Source organism: Microcaecilia unicolor, chromosome 3 (genome assembly GCF_901765095.1).
Source record: "Microcaecilia unicolor chromosome 3, aMicUni1.1, whole genome shotgun sequence".
Classification (NCBI taxonomy): Eukaryota; Metazoa; Chordata; class Amphibia; order Gymnophiona; family Siphonopidae; genus Microcaecilia; species Microcaecilia unicolor.
This window is the reverse complement of record NC_044033.1, coordinates 500,886,320-500,907,981: the sequence shown is the minus strand read 5'-3', so window position 1 is coordinate 500,907,981 and position 21,662 is coordinate 500,886,320.

Genomic DNA, 21,662 nt, shown 5'->3' with positions numbered 1-21,662 from the left:
ACACATTGGGCGTGCTTAGGCGACTGTACGGTTTAGTAAAAGGGCCCCTAGGAAACCTATCTTACGGGCCAAATCGATAACTTGTGCAATCTCTGATTGTAGATCTTCAGTGGGGTCTTTACCCAAAGGTACATAAAATTTCACATCAGTTATTTGTCTCAGCACTTCTTGAATGTATATCTGATGATCCAATATCATGATCCCGCCCCTTTTATCTGCTGGTTTAATTACAATATTAGTGTTTCTTGACAGGGAGTGGAGTGTTTGGTATTCAGCTTTATTCAAATTATGGAACGGGATCTTATTACTGTTAACTTCTAATTCTTCTATATCGCTCAGCACCACTTTGTTAAAAGCGTCCGTTCCATAATTTGAATAAAGCCGAATACCAAGCAGTCCGCTCCCTGTCAAGAATCACTAATATCGTAAAAAAGAGGGTGGGATCATGATATTGGGTCATCAGAAATACATTCAAGAAATGCTGAGACAAATCACTGATTTAAAATTGTATGTACCTTTGGATAAAGACCCCACTGAAGATCTACAATCTGAGATTGCACAAGTTATCGATTTGGCCAGTAAGAAGCGTTTTCTAACATCTAAAGGGAGAAGTTATCTTAAGGTCACACATGTACATGTCTCCTGGATTTTATTTTATTTTGTTACATTTGTACCCCACACATGGCAGGCTCAATGCGGCTTACATGGGGCAATGGAGGGTTAAGTGACTTGCCCAGAGTCACAAGGAGCTGCCTGTGCCTGAAGTGGGAATCAAACTCAGTTCCCCAGGACCAAAGTCCACCACCCTAACCACTGGGCCACTCCTCCACTGTTGCTACTATTTGAGATTCTACATGGAATGTTGCTATTCCACTAGCAACATTCCATGTAGAAGTCGGCCCTTGCAGATCACCAGTGTGGCCGCGCAGGCTTCTGCTTCTGTGAGTCTGACGTCCTGACGTATGTGCAGGACGTCAGACACAGAAGCCTGCGCAGCCTTCTACATGGAATGTTGCTACTGGAATAGCAACATTCCATGTAGAATCTCCAATAGTAGCAACATTCCATGTAGAATCTCCAATAGTATCTATTTTATTTTTGTTACATTTGTACCCCGCGCTTTCCCACTCATGGCAGGCTCAATGCGGCTTACATGGGGCAATGGATGGTTAAGTGACTTGCCCAGAGTCACAAGGAGCTGCCTGTGCCTGAAGTGGGAATCATAAACTGATTCTTTTTCTACCCTGAATCTTTTTTCTGGTGCCTTCCACTTGTTTCGTTTGTTATATTATGTGCTAGTAACAGTATTTCTTAAATTGTTTGTTTATACTTTTATTGTACATGCTTTAAATATTGTAACCCACCTACATTTAGGTGTGCTACTACTACTTGACATTTCTAGAGCGTTACTAGGGTTACGCAGCGCTGTACAGTTTAACAAAAAAAAGGACAGTCCCTGCTCAAAGGAGCTTACAATCTAAAGGACGAAATGACAATTTGGGGCAGTCTATAAATTTGTAAAATAAATGAATAATGCTACCAGGAGAGTCAGAAGAACAGTAGGGCTGCAGTTATAGCCACAGAGTGGGAGGGAAGAGCAAAAAGGAAGTCAAAATCCTCCACTTCTTCCTTTGTTTTTTTTCTTGAATCAACCCAGCTATCTTTTCGCCCACCATTAACAGTTCCTGAATATGCTCTTTTATGAGAGTAGGTAATATGGAAAGCCTGAATCACAAGAGATATTCTTTTTCTCAGCATCCCAAAAATGCAGTAGTGAATCTAGCCTTAGAAAATGCTGTTTGTAACTGGAAACCAGCTTGCCCATCCCTCATTTCCGAATGCATTCTGAGCCTCTTGTCAACAGTAGGTGTAGAAAAGTAACAGCGATGGTGAGATGTGTCTGTACACTGCATTGTTTGCCCTTATTTAAGCAAAGCATGCATGCACAGTCAGAACTTTATAAGCATGGGTATTTTTTTGTCCCCCGGCAAGTCAGAGGGAGAGACAGAGAGTAATGGTTTTGTACTAACAAGCAATCATTGGGAAATCATTGTAAGACTTTGACAATAATTTCCCAGTGGTTGGTTGTCTAGGAAAAAAAAAAAGAAATTTGTGTTTCATACTGAATACCAAATAATTTTATATGACAATATGAATCAAATTTGAATGCTGCAGGCATACAAATTAAAACTTGCTCAACCATTATGTTGTCTGTCTTGAACAGGAGACCATGGGAATTACTCTATCCTCAGGAAAAAAAAAAAAGTGAAGGAAAGGCAGGAAAATAGAATCGGGGTGAGAGCTTTAAAATAAGTATTTACCCATGGATTCTTTATAGTGCAACTTGAGGTGTATGTGCAAATCCGGTCGTATTCTGGATTTAATGCGCAACTTAATTAGCTTAGGGGCAGGGGTGTGCTGGTAAATTTTTAACAACAGGCTCTTTCACCAGACATAGCCGCTCTGCAGTTGGAAGGGCCGGGGGGGCCGGGGGGAGGGGGAGCAACACTTGCCTCTCTCCTCCCTCCCTTCATGCGGGCACGCTAGGCATACCTTTGCTGGCAGCCAATAAATGGACTGCCACCACTCCCAATGTCTTGCTCTGAGCAGCATGCTGGAACTTCTCTCCATGCTCGAGAAGACCCAGCCTGCTGCCCAGAGCTGGAAACAAGGAGCGGGGAGCAGCAGTAGTCTATTTACTTGGCTGGCAGGGCTCAGCATCCCCACCAGCAAAGTAAAAGAGAATTCAGCAGGGGGCCCAAGCCCACATTTTGGGAGCCAGTTGTTAAAGTAACCATGGAGGGGCCTACTTTAACAACCGGCTCCCAAAATTCTTAAAAACTTAACAACCGGCTCCTGTGAGAGCCTGCTCCAGCACACCACTGCTTAGGGGTCCTTTCACTAAGCCGCGTGATAGGTGCCTACATGCGCCCAACACGTGCCAATTTGGAACTACCGCCTGGCTACTGCATGGCCTAGGCGGTAATTTCATTTTTTTATGCGCATCCACTACGTGTGCCGGAAAATATATTTTATTTTCTGGCATGTGGCTCTAACTGGCAGGGCCGCCGAGAGACTGGGCCGGCCCGGGGCAAGGCTGCTTTTCAACATTGTGTTTTCAATCACAAGGGACAAATAGTTTCCCTGGAGCCATGCAGAACTTTTCTGTCCCTCGCTATTAAAAATGTGATAGTTAAACAGCGCTCCCCACTGGCAGAACTGTAGGTGAAGGACTCCTGCTCAGTTTAGAGGGAACAGTGATTGAGAATTGTTCTATAAAGTGGGCGCTAAAGTTTAGGCACCAAGAACATGCATAAATGACTATAAAACCAGCATATGTGCACTTATGTGTGCACATATTTGTGTAAATGCTAAGATTTTGGCTGAGTGCTATTCAATAACATGGCACCTAAATGCAGTGTTGGATACTTTGCAGGTAGACATGCACATGGGCGGAGAGTGGACAATGTGTGCACATATAATTAAGTTGCATGTTTTGCAATCTAGGCATGAGCATTTATACCAGCTCAATGACTAGCATACATGCTCATGGCTAATCACATATGCACGTTCTGTGTATATTAATAATAATAATACATTTATTTATTTATGTATTTGCTGTATTTGTATCCCACATTTTCCCACCTCTCTGCAGGCTCAATGTGGCTTACATTGTTCCGTCATGGCTATCGCCAATCCAGAGTTAAAGATACAAGTGAATAACATAGTAAAATTAATCAAACAAGTATGAAGAGATCACAATTCGGGACCAGAGAAAAAGTGGTATTGCATTAGGGTTTATATAATGGATCGTTACGGTATTACTACTACTACTATTTAGCATTTCTATAGCGCTACAAGGCATACGCAGCGCTGCACAAACATAGAAGAAAGACAGTCCCTGCTCAAAGAGCTTACAATCTAATAGACAAAAAATAAATAAAGTAAGCAAATCAAATCAATTAATGTGAACGGGAAGGAAGAGAGGAGGGTAGGTGGAGGCGAGTGGTTACAAGTGGTTACGAGTCAAAAGCAATGTTAAAGAGGTGGGCTTTCAGTCTAGATTTAAAGGTGGCCAAGGATGGGGCAAGACGTAGGGGCTCAGGAAGTTTATTCCAGACGTAGGGTGCAGCGAGACAGAAGGCGCGAAGTCTGGAGTTGGCAGTAGTGGAGAAGGGAACAGATAAGAAGGATTTATCCATGGAGCGGAGTGCACGGGAAGGGGTATAGGGAAGGACGAGTGTGGAGAGATACTGGGGAGCAGCAGAGTGAGTACATTTATAGGTTAGTAGAAGAAGTTTGAACAGGATGTGAAAACGGATAGGGAGCCAGTGAAGGGTCTTGAGGAGAGGGGTAGTATGAGTAAAGCGACCCTGGCGGAAGATGAGACGGGCAGCAGAGTTTTGAACCGACTGGAGAGGGGAGAGGTGACTAAGTGGGAGGCCAGCAAGAAGCAGATTGCAGTAGTCTAAACCAGAGGTGACAAGGGTGTGGATGAGGGTTTTGGTAGAGTGCTCGGAAAGAAAGGGGCGGATTTTTGGATGTTGTAAAGAAAGAAACGACAGGTCTTGGCAATCTGCTGGATATGAGCAGAGAAGGAGAGAGAAGAGTCAAAGATGACCCCAAGGTTTCGAGCTGAGGAGACAGGGAGAATGAGAGAGCCATCAACAGAAATAGAAAATGGGAGGAGCGGGGAGGTGGGTTTGGGGGGGAAAATGAGAAGCTCAGTTTTGGTCATATTTAATTTCAGGTGGCGTTGAGACATCCAGACAACAATGTCAGACAAGCACGCTGAAACTTTGGTTTGGATGCAAGGTGAGATATCAGGGGTAGAAAGGTAGATTTGGGAGTCATCAGCATAGAGATGGTAGGAAAAGCCATGGGATGAGATTAATGAGCCAAGGGAAGAAGTGTAGATAGAAAAGAGGAGGGGACCAAGAACAGAACCCTGAGGTACGCCGACAGGCAGAGGGATAGAGGTAGAAGAGGATCCACTAGAGTGAACACTAAAGGTGTGGAGGGAGAGGTAGGAAGAGAACCAGGAAAGGACAGAGCCCTGGAATCCAAGTGAGGACATGGTATCGAGAAGTATGCTGTGATTGACAGTGTCAAAAGCAGCGGAAAGATCAAGAAGAATGAGGATGGAATATTGACCTCTGGATTTAGCCAGTAATAGGTCATTGGAGACTTTAGTAAGCGCAGTTTCGGTTGAGTGGAGAGGGCGAAAACCAGATTGTAGTGGGTCAAGAATAGCATGTGAGGAGAGAAAATCAAGGCAGCGGCGGAAGAGGAAGGTCTTCAGTGATTTCCGAAAGTTGGTTAAGTCAGGAATTTTTTTCACACCAAATGGTAGTGCATTCCATAGCTGTGTGCTTATGTATGAAAAATTGGATGCATGTGTTAATTTGTATTTTAGTCCTTTGCAGCTGGGGAAATGGAGATCCAGGAATGTGCATGCTGATCTTTTGGTGTTCCTGGGTGGTAAGTCTATGAGGTCTGACATGTAGACCGAGGCCTCTCCGTAAATGATTTAGTCAACAAGGTTTACTTAGTAAACAGGGCCCTTAACCTCTTTAGCCTTTCCTCCTATGAGTCATTCCATCCCCTTAATCATTTTGGTCCCCCTTCTGCGTACCTGTTACAATTCTGCTGTATGATTTTTGAGATAAAAGCGACCAGAATTGTGCTCAGTATTATGAACCCCAAGCTCCAAATTCCCAGTGAAATCCCAGTTCCAGGTTACCTCCTTCCTGTGAAGTTGGAGAAAGCATCTTCCTGTCAGTACTGTTCACTCCATCAGCCCACAAAAGGCAGGTGCGAAGGGCTATATCCCACATGTACCATCAAAGTTCAATGCAGCTCACAAAGAAAGGAAACTGGACCAACTCCAGGAGTTTTACAAATTAATAAACAACAGCCTACAGTTAAAACAAGACTAATTCATATTTAAGAATTTGGAAATAAAAAGGTTTACTGTAACTTTTGGAAAGCCATATAATTAGATTGCCTTCTGATATCAATTGGTAATTCATTCCACTGGCTGGCTGCTAAATATGCAAATGTACTGACAAATCCCTTCTTGTACACCACTTTTTGGGGGGTCTGGGTATTGTAAAATTAAGAAACATGTAGAACCACGAGTAATATTCCTAAGCAATAATCTAATTAAGTTTGGTGTACAAGGCAACAACGTTTTAAAGCAACTCACGCTTGCACTGGCAACCAATACAGCTGCACTAATAATCGGGTGGCCCTATCAAATTATTAGGGGCCCTTTTACTAAGACGCATAAGCGTCTATGCGCACCCAACGCTGTCCAAAATGGAGTTACCGCACGTCTACTGTGTGTCTCTTGCGGTAATTCCATTTTTGCTGCGCGTCCAATACGCGCAGCTGAAAAATAATTTGTATTTTGGGATGCGCATATTGGACACGCGCCAACTGGCGTTTGGTGCACGTAGGTCATTACCATAAATAGGTCAATGGCTGGCGGTAAGGTTTGCAGACCGAAAATGGAGATGTGGCAATTTTGATTATGCCGCATGTCCATTTTCGGCAAAAAAAGGCCTTTTTTTACAGGCGCACTGAAAAATGGATTGGCGCATGCCCAAAACCTGCGCCTACACTACCGCAAGCCATTTTTCAGTGCACCTTAGGTTGATAGGGCAGGTGCTTACTTTTTTTTTTATTGAATAGACTGCAAATAGCACCTCTTTATGAAATTGCCCTCATACTGTATAGCATACATACTGCTATACAATGACTTCCCAGTCCTGCCTTGGGGGTCCTTTTTCTAAGGTGTGCCAAAATATGGCCTGTGCTGGTGTAGATACATGTATTGGATGCACACAGGTTCATTTTTCAGTGCACCTGCAAAAAAGTCCTTTTTTTTAATCTCCTGAAAATGGACATGCAGAAAAATGAAAATTGGTGTGTGTCCATTTTGGTCCTGAGACCTTACTACCACCTATTGACTTAGCGGTAAGGTCTCACGCATTAACCGGGTGGTAATCGTCAGCATGCTTACAATGCCGATTACTGCCCGGTGAGCACCACACGCCGGAAGTTTTCCAGCACGCGTACTGAGCGCACATAAAAAAATGAAATTACCACCCGGGCCACGCGGTAGCCAGGCAGTAGTTCCGAATTGGCATGTGTTGGGCACACGTGAGGCACCTACGTGGCTTAGTAAAAGGGCCTCTGGGGGACCTTACATCTCATATATCCTAATATCTATCTGGTTTTAACCACTGTCCTGCCACAATGCTTTGCACCTGAAGGTCACCTTGAAATTTCTCCCAGAAGTAATGCCTCTGAATTGGTTTGTTAGGCATATCTTAATAAAAAAATGATGGTTTCTTTCTGGACACCATATAGGATGCATGTTATTACCCCCTCTAGCTCTGATCTATGCTGGTCTTGTCAGTCTCAAGTGGGTAATTTTAGGCACCTTATATATGATTGTGGGTGTGTTCGGCAATACTGGTTAGAAATATGGGCGCAACGGGTAGACAGCTTTCATCTCCCTGGCGTGATCTCTTATAAATTTGTGATACTCAGAGACCAATGTTTCCGCAGTTTGCTGACTCCTAGTGAAGGGGCTCTGGTTAACACCATGGTATCCTTAGCGTTGAAGGTAATCTTCTCCCATTGGAAGGCTTTGCAACAGATTACCTACCAGGAATGGTGGAACCTGTTGCTTCAAATGCATAAATACGAGTTGCACCTTGCTAAGAAATCGCCCCGCTTTGCAGCTTATAGAGAAAAATGGCTACCATTTGCATCTCATTTTAGTGCTCTGCAGTGACATGTTCAAATTTGCTGTACCTCATGCAAGCGTTGTTGTATATCCCCCAGCACCCCTTCCCTCTTTTTTTTTTGTTACATTTGTACCCCGTGCTTTCCCACTCATGGCAGGCTCAATGCGGCTTACATGGGGCAATGGAGGGTTAAGTGACTTGCCCAGAGTCACAAGGAGCTGCCTGTGCCTGAAGTGGGAATCCAACTCAGTTCCCCAGGACCAAAGTCCACCACTCTAACCACTAGGCCACTCCTCCACTGTTGCTACTATTTGAGATTGTACATGGAATGTTGCTATTCCACTAGCAACATTCCATGTAGAAGTCGGCCCTTACAGATCACCAATGTGGCCGCGCAGGCTTCTGCTTCTGTGAGTCTGACGTCCTGCACGTACGTGCAGGACGTCAGACTCACAGAAACAGAAGCCTGCGCAGCCTTCTACATGGAATGTTGCTAGTGGAATAGCAACATTCCATATAGAATCTCCAATAGTAGCAACATTCCATGTAGAATCTCCAATAGTAGCAACATTCCATGTAGAATCTCCAATAGTATCTATTTTATTTTTGTTACATTTGTACCCTGCGCTTTCCCACTCATGGCAGGCTCAATGTGGCTTACATGGGGCAATGGAGGGTTAAGTGACTTGCCCAGAGTCACAAGGAGCTGCCTGTGCCTGAAGTGGGAATCCAACTCAGTTCCTCAGTTCCCCAGGACCAAAGTCCACCACCCTAACCACTAGGCCACTTTTCTTTCTCTCTTCTCATAACCTTGTTACTTATTAGGCTGAGCTCTGGTTTTGCTTCTTATTGCTGTCTGTTGCCATGTTTTGAGCACGTCTGTATTTCTGTGCTGAACACCAATAAAAGAAATTAAACATAGAAAAAAAAAACAATTTGCAGATTTTGCAAACCAATTGCCAGTTCAGTTAAGTTGTCTTTTCCAGTTTAATTCATATTTAATATTGAAAGTTACTGCAAATCGTAAATTGGTTTAAATAAAACTTTTCAAGTATTAAAAATAGTAAAAAATTGACAATGGAAAAATAGAAAATGAGGCAATTCTAACTAACGAGGACATTAAGTCTGAGCTTCTGAAGTATTTTCCTCCTTTTCATTAATTAATAATAAAACATATTTGGAGAGTTGGTATTAAGATTTCACATACACAACTTGCATAATGTTTGGATTGAGATATTCACATTAGCCATTATATATTTTGACTAGCCGTTGAGCCCGTGAAAACGGGCTACTTTTGGAATGGGGGGGGGTCCGAGCCCCCCCCCCCCCGGAGTCGCTGCCGCCGCCCCTCCACCCGGCCCGAGCAGCAGTGTAAACTTACATCAGCACGCAGCAGCAGGCACATCAGCAAAGCTGCCTTCGGGGCGGGCTTCCTTCTCTGCCTGTGTCCCGCCCTCGTGTGACGTAACGTCGGCGAGGGCGGGACAAAGGCAGAGAAGGAAGCCCGACGGCAGCTTTGCTGATGTGCCTGCTGCTGCGTGCTGATGTAAGTTCACAGTACTCGGGCCAGATGGAGGGGCGGCGGCGACCCCGGGGGAGGGGGGGAGGGGGAGCGGTTCCGACGTCTGCAGCATGCCAGTAGAGACTTCCCTCTCTGTCCCGCCCCCATTATCACGTATTGAAGCGGGGGCGGGGCAGAGAGGGAAGTCTCTACTGCGCATTTGCGAGTGAGTATGGTCACTCGCCGTTTATATGTTTGATAGACATATACCATGATAGCAATTAAGCTCACTCCTTTTTCCTGTGCTGGAACCAACATTTCTGTCTGCAGTGCAAAGGATTGTGTATTGAAAATTGACTTCCAAAACTGGAGGAAAGTTGACGTGAAAATGTTTGATCAAAAATTCCTTAAAGTGTGTGAAAACGTATCAAATTTCACCAGACTTAAATAACCCCCCAAATTCATAGCAAGTAAATATTAGTTAGCGTATCTGGGTTTAGAAAGAAGGATTGGATAGGTTTCTGGAGAACAAGTCCATAGTCTGTTATTGAGATAGACACGGGGGAAGGCACTGCTTGCCCTGGGGTTGGTAACATGGAACTTTGCTAATATTTGGGTTTCTGCCAGGTATTGTGACCTTGATTGGCCACTGTTGGAAACAGGATACTGGGTTAGATGGACCACTGGTCTGAGCCAGTATGGCTGTTCTTATGTCTTGTGTTCTAATAATTCACCTGAACATAGCATACATCTCTAGTACTTCCAAAATATATCTTCAAATCCTTGCTCAATGCCCATCTCTTCAATTTCACCTTCGGCACCTAACCATTTCACCTCTATCCAGGAAATCTGGACTGTCCCAATTTGACTGTCTGCACATGTTGTCCATTATGACTGCACATGTTGTCCATTAGATTGTAAGCTCCTTTGAGCAGGGACCGTCCTTTGTTAAACTGTACAGCGCTGCATAACCCTAGTAGCGCTTTAGAAATGTTAAGTAGTAGTAGTAGCCAGTATGGCTGTTCTTATGTCTTGTGTTCTAATAATTCACCTGAACATAGCATACATCTCTAGTACTTCCAAAATATTCAAAAACATCTAGCAATCAGATGGCAAAGGTCCTTGATTTCCAACAATTGATTTTTGTTTTCATTAAAATTGTGATTGCATTTGCCTTTTCAGAGCATGATAATTTGTTACATGGGCACCTTCAATTTTTCAATGTGCTCAACCTGACAAGAATATTAACTAAGTATACTCTAATGTATTAGGGATTACAGGATTAGTAGCGAACACATTTTAGAGAATATTCCATTGCATGGAGGGCATAGATGGTTCAAATAATAATTCTTGCAGAATCTGTCACCTCTCAGTTTGGTTGCAATGAGAAGCAAATTAGTTGACAATTTGAAAAAGAGAATAAATTACTTATTACTTCCTCATCTTTTCAGGAGAATCTAGCAAAGCTGTAACATGGCACAGTTTCTTTTCTGTGTGTGTATATTAGATAGGGAGGGGAAAGGGTGAGAAGAGAAAAGAAGTGTCCAGCAAATGGAGTATTAGGGCAGATGGATTTCTTAATGAATTCTCTATTTATTACAGCCTGGAAATCATGTCAATAGGACATAGACTCTAAGGTAACATCAAGAAATATATATATATTTTTTTCACAGATACGTAGGTGGTGGATGCTTGGGCTGCTCTCCCGTGCAAGGTAGTGGAGACAAAATGGTAACAGAACTCAAATAGGAATAGGATATAGACAGAGGATCTCTAAGAAGCCCTTTTACTAAGCTGCGTAAGCGTCTACCTGCGCCCAACGCGCACCAAAATGGATGTACCACACGGCTACCGTGCGGATCTTGCAGTAATTTCATTTTTGGCATGTGTCCGATACGCGCAGCTGAAAAATCGTTTTTATTTTCGGCCGCACATAGCGGACGTGTGCCAAGTGGCATTTGGCACACGGAGATCATTACCGCCTGGTTACCGTGTGAGAATTTATTGTTAGGTCATGGCAATTTTGATTTTGCTGCACGTCCATTTTTGGCTAAATTTTTTTTAAAAAGGTCTTTTTTACAGGCGCGCTGAAAAATGGATTGGCGGTCACCCAAAACCCATGCCTACACTACCACAAGCGCACCTTAGTAAAAGGACCCCTAAAAAGGCATAATGATGGAAGCCTAGAATTGAGCACTTTGACTCAAAACAGAATTAAAATAGCTTTCACATTTCTTAAGGAGGCATGGGCAGCGGGGATAAACTACACAGAGTGGTAGTTACAACTTTAATGGACAGACTGGATAGGCCACTTCAGTCTTTATCTGCTGTCACCTGTTACCACGCTACTAAGATATGGATCCTCAGCCAAAGAGTATGTATTATTTCAGAAGGTCTATTCGGTAAATGGTGCTAAATTGACATGCAATTGTACCTTTTACAATGTATTGTTATTTGGCAGCCCAGGCCTGAGACTTTGGTTCAGGTTCTGAAATGAGGTTCTGAAATGATATAAAAACTTATAGGCCTTTAGCCATAATTTGAACTCTGAAGTTCCAGCAAGCTCCTGAGCTATTGGGACACACCATGCAGCAAAATGAGGAAGGAGCTAGGGTCCAAAAACCTCAGAAACAGGACACAGATGGCTTCATAGGCCAGGTGCAAAGAAATTGCAAACATTTGTGGTTAAGCAAGCTAAAGATGAGAACATGTTCACAAGATAAAGCTACTCATTAGCATAAGCCAATCAGTGCTAACCATGACATTAACACAGATCCAATCAGATGTGCTTACCCATATCCTGAGTAAACCTATAAAAGTTAGGGTACTTCCTGCTTCAAGTTAGAGAGGGGTGGCCACGGCTACTCTCTCTCTCCATGGGAAACAGCTGCAGCACCCCAGAATTGGCTAAAAACCCAATTGCTTTCCCATGAATACCTTTTGAGTGATAAGACTAAAAACCAGATAGCACCTGTTTGCAGCTGGAATATTACATTCCTATAACTAATTGAATGGTATTTCTCATGACAGATAATGTTCTGTAAATTGTGTCTGCAGACTAATAGCTAATTGTAATTATACTTGATGCCTAAGAAATAAAAGATACCTTCTTATACTCTTAACTATATTTAGTATGTGTTTGTGGCTACTTATGAGCTAGTACACAGCTCTGGTAAGTAAGGAGTTCAGATACACGAGGTGAGTATATTGAAAGCAGCCTTAGGGAATTTCCAGTGCTCGAGATACCTCCATTTGGTCTGGGGGTGTCTCAGGGACTGGAAATAACCCCAGAATTAATTCAATAATTCTTGGCAAAACAGTATGTGTGTGCTGTGGCAAAGGGTCTGATTTTTATACTGTTCAAAACTATAGTTTTTTTTTTCTTCATTTCCTAGCTCCAACCAGCATTGGTAATGAAGCTGTGCAACTGAATAAAATGCAGAACTATTCAATTGTAATTAACAATGGCAGATGTGGCGATTTTCTCACAAAAACACATTAAAAAAGGGTTCCAGATTTATGCAACTGATTTTACTTGCGCTCTACAAGTTGCTGAGAGAGGCACTGCTATTATGTACTCTGTCAAGTTCTTGAACTAAACAATGCCTGAGGGGTCCTTTTACGAAGCTGCGGCAAAAGGGGGCCTTGCTGGCGTCAGTGCGTGCTTTCGATATGCGTCAAGGCCTCCTTTTACTGCAGCGGGTAAAAGGCAGGATTTTTTTTTAAAGAAATGGACATTGTTGCACGCCCATTTCGGGTGGGAGCACTTATCGCCACCCATTATGATGGTGGTAAGGGCTCCCACGCTACCCCGGCGGGAACCGATTACTGCCAGGTACAGACCGGCACTAGAAAAAAAATGAATATTTTTGTAGCACCGGAAATGGCGCATGCTGGGTGTGGGAACTACCGCTGGGCTGCTGCGTTAGCCCGGCGGTATTTCCTTATTAGCTTGCCACCGCTTTGTGAAAGGGCCCCTTAGTTTGCTTTCCCTACTGTGCTGCTGGTAAGAAGCAGAAGGTGATGGTGTAGGTTGTCGATAGAGTTTACTACTACTACTACTTATCATTTCTATAGCGCTACTAGATGTACGCAGCGCTGTATGCTCTAACATGAAGAGACAGTTCTTACTCGGCAGAGCTTACAATCTAATTAGGACAGACAAACAGGACAAACAAGAGATAAGGGAATATTAAAGTGAGGATGATGATATAAGGGTTCTGAACAAGTGAATAAGGGTTAGGAGTTAAAAGCAGCATCAAAAAGGTGGGCTTTTAGCTTAGATTTGAAGACGGCCAGAGATGGAGCTTGACATACCGGCTCAGGAAGTCTATTCCAGGCATATGGTGCAGCAAGAAAGGAACGGAGTCTGGAGTTAGCGGTGGAGGAGAAGGGTGCAGATAAGAGAGATTTACCCAGTGAACAGAGTTCCTGGGGAGGAGTGTAGGGAGAGATGAGAGTGGAGAGGTACTGAGGGGCTGCAGAGTGAATGCACTTATAAGTCAATAAGAGGAGTTTGAACTGTATGCGGAAACGGATAGGAAGCCAGTGAAGTGACTTGAGGAGAGGGCTAATATGAGCATAGCGACATTGGCGGAATAGTCATGCAGCAGAATTTTGAACAGATTGAAGAGGAGAGAGATGGCTAAGTGGGAGACCTGTGAGAAGCAAGTTGCAATAGTCTAAGTGAGAGGTGATAAGAGTGTGGATGAGGGTTCTGGTAGTGTGCTCAGAAAGGAAAGGGCAAATTTTGCTGATATTATATAGAGAAAGAAACGGCAGGGTTTTTTTAGCAGTCTGCTGAATATGTGCAGAGAAGGAGAGGGAGAAGTCGAAGATGACCCCAAGGTTACGAGCTGATGAGAAAGGAAGGATGAGAGTGTTATCCACAGAAAAATAGAATGGGGGAAGAGGAGAGGTTGGTTTAGGTGGAAAGATAAGAAGCTCAGTCTTGTTCATGTTTAGTTTAAGATGGCGGTGAGACATATAATTTGCTCATGAAGTCCTAGAACTTCCAGCTCCAATAGCCAACTGTAAAAAGATTCTCCTGCTTCACTGGCATCAGACAATTTGAAGTCAGTAGAGCATCAGAATTTTAAGCTGAGGGTCCATGGTTGAAGTCCCTACCATAATCAAATCTAAGAGCCGTAGAGGATAATCTTACTTCAGTAATACATCAATCAACAATATCCTCCTCCTTGTCTAAGTCCCTCAATGTGATCTTGCTACTGCTTGTGATTTCCTGGAGGAAAAGAAGGAGACTGTACTACAGCAAGATAAGTCATTACATTTTGCATATGTGTAATTAAAAGAAGTGCTGAAAATTGTCTAGAACATTATGAAAATTAGATAGACTTTATGGAGGTTTTTACGCCAATGATGACAGTAAGTGCTCCAGACGGTTGAAGGCAATTGAGCCACACAATAAGGAGTCTGTTGAGGCTTTTCCTCCAGGAAATCACAAGCAGTAGCAAGATCACATTGAGGAACTTAGACAAGAAGGAGGATCAAGTCCCTACCAGCCATTTTGTAGGAGTGGAGGAGTAGCCTAATGGTTAATACAGCAGGCTTTGATCCTGGTGACCCGCATTCAATTCCCACTGCAGCTCCTTCTGACCTGGGGCAAGTCACTTAACCCTCTGTTGCTCCAGGTACAAAAAAAAAAACAGATTGTGAGCCCTCTAGGGACAGAGAAAGTATCTGTATATAATGTGTACAGCATTGTATATGTCTAGTAGTACTATAGAAATGATTATTAGTAGTAATATTACTCCTTAATTACAAATAGATAATAATTTAGGCATTACACAGAGTAAATTGATTATCTCATCATAACCGATAGGACCAACTGACTGCCTCATAAGCTCAGTGCTCATTTACACGAGTTATACCAAGTTAGGCTTGGCACACTTACTATTCCTTCTGTCAAATATGTAATTCACATTTATAGAAAAGAATATGAGATTAACTGCATTAATTACACTGATTCAATTTACAGCTGCATTTGAATAATAGGTTACAAGCTACCTATTCTAACATGCTTTCATGCACAAACAATATATTGGCAACTCAAGTGCATTTTCCTCAGGAACAGGTTAAACAACTCACATCTCAATATAGTAACCAGAAATATGGAGGGTTCTTTTTTATTTTTTTTTTAATCTTAATTACAAGCAGATAATACAGCTAGGTATTGCAAAAAGTAGAGCAAATCAGACCTCCTCCTGCCTTGGAATAGCAGAATCAACATACTTAGTGCTCAACCTGCAATGTTACAAGTTTTAAAGAGATCACACTCCATCTGCACTCTGCAATATTCAAATAGCATAGTGTGCATAATTGGTTACACAATCATGCAATTATGAAAAACAAAACTAAGGGCCCCTTTTGCTAAGTCACGTAAGGCTGTACACGCGGTCAACGCGTGCCAAAATGGACTTACCGCCCGACTACCGTGTGGCTCTTGCGGTAATTTTATTTTCGGCGTGCATCTGCTAAGTGTGTCTCAAATTTTTTTTTATTTTTGGACATGCGTAGCGGACGTGCACAGGTCATTAGCGCCCAAATTCTTTAGCACTAGGTCTATGGCTGACGGTAAGGTCTCAGACCCCAAATGAACGCGTGGCAATTTTGATTTTGCCGCACGTCCATTTTCGGAAAAAATTTTTAAAACGGCATTTTTTTGTACATGTGCTGAAAAATAATTCTGTACGCGCCCCAAAACCCGCGCCTATACTACCGCAAGCCTCTTTTTACTGCGCTTTTGTAAAAGAACCCCTTAGGTTGTCAATAGATCTGACACTGGCAGAGCTGGTCTTAGCAATTGTGAGGCACTGTGCAGACTAAGACATTGGGCCTCCCATCCCACCTAGCCCCTCCCTGACCAGGCCCACCCCCTGCCAAGACCCCCCATTGCCAAGATTTTTTTTAATTATTGAAAAAATGTTTTATTTATGACATTTCAAATAAAGACAAATCAAGCAAAACTTGTACAGAAAAACTGATTCAAATAAGTACAATGCTATCATGGGAAACCTGGGCCCTGTTTAATAAGCTGCTCTATAGGCGCGCTAGCGTGTTTAGCGTGTGCTAAAAATTAGCGCACGCTAATGCTAGAGACACCCATTGGAATGCAGTAGTACCTTGATTTTCATTGACATCGGTTTCGGATTTCGTTGATTTTTTCGACGAGAAATTTGTCTCGGTTTTCGTTGGTTGCCTCGGATTTCGTCGAAAAAGAAGGACGTCCATCTCCCAATTTGTATCGGAAGATGGACGTCCTTCTCCCGATTTCGGCCGTCCTCGTTAATTGCCTCGGTTTTCATCGGTTTCGGATTTTGCCGATTGTTTTCGGACGGATTATCGACGAAAACCGAGGTTTCACTGTATATGGGTGTCTCTAGCGTTAGCGCATGCTAAAAATGCTAGTGCACCTTGGCAAACAGGGCCCCTAGTATTCAGCAATGAAAATAACCAGAAATTATTCAGTTCAAGTCCACTACAATTAACAATGATAAAAGACAGCAGAAGCACAATTTATAAACTCACTCCCGATTGGCTTGCGTATTTACAGATAAAGCATTACATTACCTCCTTAGGGTGGTCCAACCTGATGGAAGATGTGCAGGATGTGTTGAGTGAGGCACTCACATTGAACGCTAGTACTGCAGTACCCTTGCGTTTCCATCACAGATATCTTAAGGACACGACTGAAGAAATAAACTTTAAACAGCTAATCGGTCAGTGGACCGAGGATTTACAAATTATCTTGACAGAGGACCAATTTCGTCAACACTTCACTTCCATCCAAAGGCGAGAGACATTTCCAAGATATTGGGAATTGCAGCACAAGTTTGTCTTAAGGCTCTACATATCACCAAGAAGAGCCTACAGAGCGAGGATGGACACTAAGGGTACTTGCCCTAAATGCTCACAGGAACTGGCCACCTTGGCACACATGTTTTGGCAGTGTCCAGACATTAACAACTTTTGGAAACAGATCATGAATACCATATCTCAGCTCTGGAAGCGGTCTGTTCCAGTTTCAGCTTTGATTCTCTTTGAGGACTTCCAGCTGGGTGACAGACCCCCATCGGGTTTACAACAATTCCTACACAAGTTAGTACTGATGGGGAAGAAAGTGATCCTATTATATTGGAGAGAGACACATGGGCCCTTACTATCTGTGTGGAAAACACATACGATAGACTTGTTAAAATTGGAGAGGTGCAGTTTGCAAAAGGCCTCATTTGCTGTGCAACGACAGTTTAAATGTACGTGGCAAAGATTTTTGATGACACTCCACCCGGTGGCACGCAAACGGTTCCTTTTCTCACCAGACTTGTCTCCTGGTTGAGTTTATCAGAAACTGGGGGGGGGGGGGGGGGGGGGGGGGGGGAGTTGGGGAAGGGGAGGGTGGGAAAGTGTAGGGATGAGGAGTAATTGTTGTAAAATGATGACATGAATCTATAATATTTGTATGTGTTCCCTTATTGTTCAATAAAAATGTTTAAACATAAACTCACTCCCTGCACTTCTTATGATGACATTGACAACCCTGCTTTCTAATCGATGCTAGTTCGGTGACCGGTACTAGGGCTTATTTATTTATTTATTTATTTCATTTATATCCCACATTATCCCAATAGGTTCAATGTGGCTAATGACTTATTGTGATTAACAGTACAAAAAGTGATGCAGGATACTATACATTAAGTAGTAATAGCAAAATAGATGAGGACTGAGTAATTACAATATGTAATATGGAAATGAATGCTAGCCACAAAAAGGTATCAATTTATAATCACCCATGTATAATAACAGAATGGAACTGAGAAATTGAATAATTGAACAATTAGAGGTTTAAATTAATTATGATCATCCGTGAGAAATTGCTTAAACAGAGAGACTTTAAGATATTTATGGATTATCAAATAATTAGGTTCCAATGAGAATCCTGACATATGCTCATATTAGCCCTCTCCTCAAGTCACTTCACTGGCTCCCTATCCATTTCCGCATACAGTTCAAACTCCTCTTATTGACTCTTCAGCTCCTCAGTACCTCTCCACTCTTATCTCCCCATACACTCCTCCCCAGGAACTCCGTTCACTGGGTAAATCTCTCTTATCTGCACCCTTCTCCTCCACCGCTAACTCCAGACTCCGTTCTTTTTATCTTGCTGCACCATATGCCTGGAATAGACTTCCTGAGTCGGTATGTCAAGCTCCATCTCTGGCTGTCTTCAAATCTAGGCTAAAAGCCCACCTTTTTGATGCTGCTTTTAACTCCTAACCCTTACTCACTTGTTCAGCCATAAAGCCATTTTGATCTTATTTTATCATTCCCACTTTAGTAATTCCCTTTTCTCTTATTTGTCCTGTTTGTCTGTCCTAATTAGATTGTATGCTCTGTTGACCAGGGACTGTCTCTTCATGCTCAAGTGTATAGCGCTGTGTACGTCTAGTGGTGCTATAGAAATGATAAGTAGTAGTAGTAGTACTTCTGCACCAGACTTTAATTCAGTCTGGCTGCCTGACCAGTCCTTAGATTGTCTCTGCTTTTGTTCGGAATTTCTACCCTTGCAATCTGTTCTCAGTTACTGTGTCTCTTCCTGTTTACTCTGTCCTGCATCATTTATCCATCAATAAACAACAGTAGCCAGTGCTGGGCTGACTTATAGGGTCTGTGCCAGAGCTGGTGGTTGGGAGGCGGGGATAGTGCTGGGCAGACTTATACGGTCTGTGCCAGAGCTGGTGGTGGGAGGCAGGGATAGTGCTGGGCAGACTTATACGGTCTGTGCCGGGGCTGGTGGTTGGGCGGCGGGGATAATGCTGGGCAGACTTATACGGTCTATGCCAGAGCCGGTGGTGGGAGGCAGGGATAGTGCTGGGCAGACTTATAGGGTCTGTGCCAGAGCTGGTGGTTGGGAGGCGGGGTTGGTGGTTGGGAGGCGGGGATAGGGCTGGCCAGACTTATACGGTCTGTGCCAGAGCTGGTGGTTGGGAGGCGGGGTTGGTGGTTGGGAGGCGGGGATAGGGCTGGCCAGACTTATACGGTCTGTGCACTGAAGAGGACAGTACAAATAAAAAAAGTAGCACATATGAATTTATCTTCTTGGGCAGGTCTTTTTCTGCCGTCATCTACTATGTTACTATGTTATTCTATGTGGAAACAGCTTCAGGAATCCACAGAGAGTTGGAATGTGTATGTTCAGAGGAGAGACTTTTCTTGACCTCCCACTGTTGGTGTCCTGAGATGCAGGGGAAGCTTGTTCTTGAAGGTCTTTGCTTTCTAATTGTACACTCTAGACTCCAAAGGTTTCTCCCTCTTCTTAAAGCATACAGCACTTCCACAAACTCCAGGGCCCAAAAGGCTGGGAATAAATTAGAATATATTTATTGGGTGTATTAAGGTCCATCTGTTATCCTCACAGATATTCTTTTAAATATTTTTTTTTATTCTCTTTGGGTTTTGTTTTAAATGCATTAGGGGTGCAATTTTATATGCTTGCAAATAACATTTAACTTTTATTTCCCCATTAAAGATGCCTCCGAGGCTTAGATTTGTTGGATTCAATCTATTTTTGACACCGTTTTTAATTGGTTTGTATCTGATAACTTAAAATTGAATGTTGCAAAGATCAAAGTGTTTTGCGTAGGCCATAAAATGCAGACTTAAAAATTCTTGAAATCAAGAAACGAAGAGTTGTTATTAAAAGTTTAGTAAGAGATCTTGGAATCTGGTTTGATTCAAAGATCAGATTTCTAGGATGTTAAACTCTTCTTTTCTGTGGCTTAAAGGTTTAACAAGTGGAGGGAGTAGCCTAATAGTTAGTACAGTGGGCTGAGAACCTGGGGCTCCTTGTGATCTTGGATAAGTTACTTAACCTTCTGTTGCCCCCCATTACCTCTCCACTCTCATCTCTCCCTACATTCCTCCCCCTGAACTCCGCTCACTGGACAAATCTCTCTTGTTGTCCCTCTTCTCCTCCACTGCTAACTCCAGGCTTCGTTCCTTTTCCTTCGTGGCACTTCCTGAGCCTGTACGTCTAGCTCCATCTCTACGTGTTTTCAAATCTATGCTGAAAACCCACCTTTTCACCACTGTTTTTGGCTCCTAGTTACTACTCAATTGCACTCCCCTTGTTCTCACCCAGTACTTCCCTCGCCCTTAATTGTCTTGTCTGTCTGTATTTTTAGATTGTAAGCTCTTTTGAGCAGGGACTGTCTCTCTGTGTCAGTTGTTCAGCGCTGCGTGCATCTGGTAGCGCTATACAAATGCTAATGCTAATAATAATAATAATAATAATAATGTTGCCCTGCTACAAAACGTTTGTGGCCCTTTTACTACGCTGCGGTAGAAGAGGCCCTGCGGTGTCCTCGGCACGTGGATTTGCCGTGCTCCGAGGCCCTTTTTACCGCAGTGGGGTATTTGTGAAAAAAAGGGAAATGGTTATGTGGCCATTTCCTAGGGAAGCCCTTACCACCTTCTATTTAGCACTTCTGGCGTGCTGGAAATGGCGCACGGTCAGGTGCCGGATTGGTGCGTGACAAAGCGATGGTAACTCTACTGCCACTTTGCAAAAGGGCCCCTTACATTGTGAGCATACCAGGGACAAAGAATATACCTACATATAGTAAATGTAAGCTGCTTTGGCTGTTCCACAGATAGGTGGTAGATCAAATCCCGCGATCTGTTAAGACCATCAAGCCGTTTTGATCTTAATTGGATCAAAATAATCTGCATACAATTGCCTAGTCATGGTGTTGTCCTGCCTGAAGTACTGTAATGGTGTACTAATCTGACTTCCTTTCAATTTGTATTTATTTATTAGGATTTATTACTGCCTTTTTCAAGAAATTCACTCAAGGCGGTATACAGTAAGAATAGATCAAACATGAGCAGTAGACAATTACAGCATTAAAACTATTCAAATAACAATACAAAGTATGGCATAGTATACTCAGGGAGGCCAAGAGATTTGGCCGGGCCCAGGGCAAGGCCGCCCCGCCTCCGCCCCCCGTCGCTCCCCCTGCTGCTGCCGACCCCCGTCGCTCCACCCGCCGCTGCTGTCCGCGGTCTCACCTGCCTGCCTCCATGGCTCTGGGCCCCCTGCATTCAAGGCAGCAGTCGCAGATCGCCTCTTTTCTGGCCTTCCCTCCCTGTCTCCCGCCCTCGTCTGATGTAACTTCCAGTTTCCACGAGGGCGAGACACAGGGAGGGAAGGCCGTAAGGGAGGCGCTCTGTGACTGCCGCTTCGAATGCAGGGGTCCCAGAGCCGAGGAGACAGGCAGATGAGACCGGGAACTGCAGTGCCGGTGGCCTGACCCCGACGCCCGGTCCCCCTTAGAGGCCCGGGGAATTTTGTCCCCCCTGCCCCCCTCTCTCTGCAGCCCTGA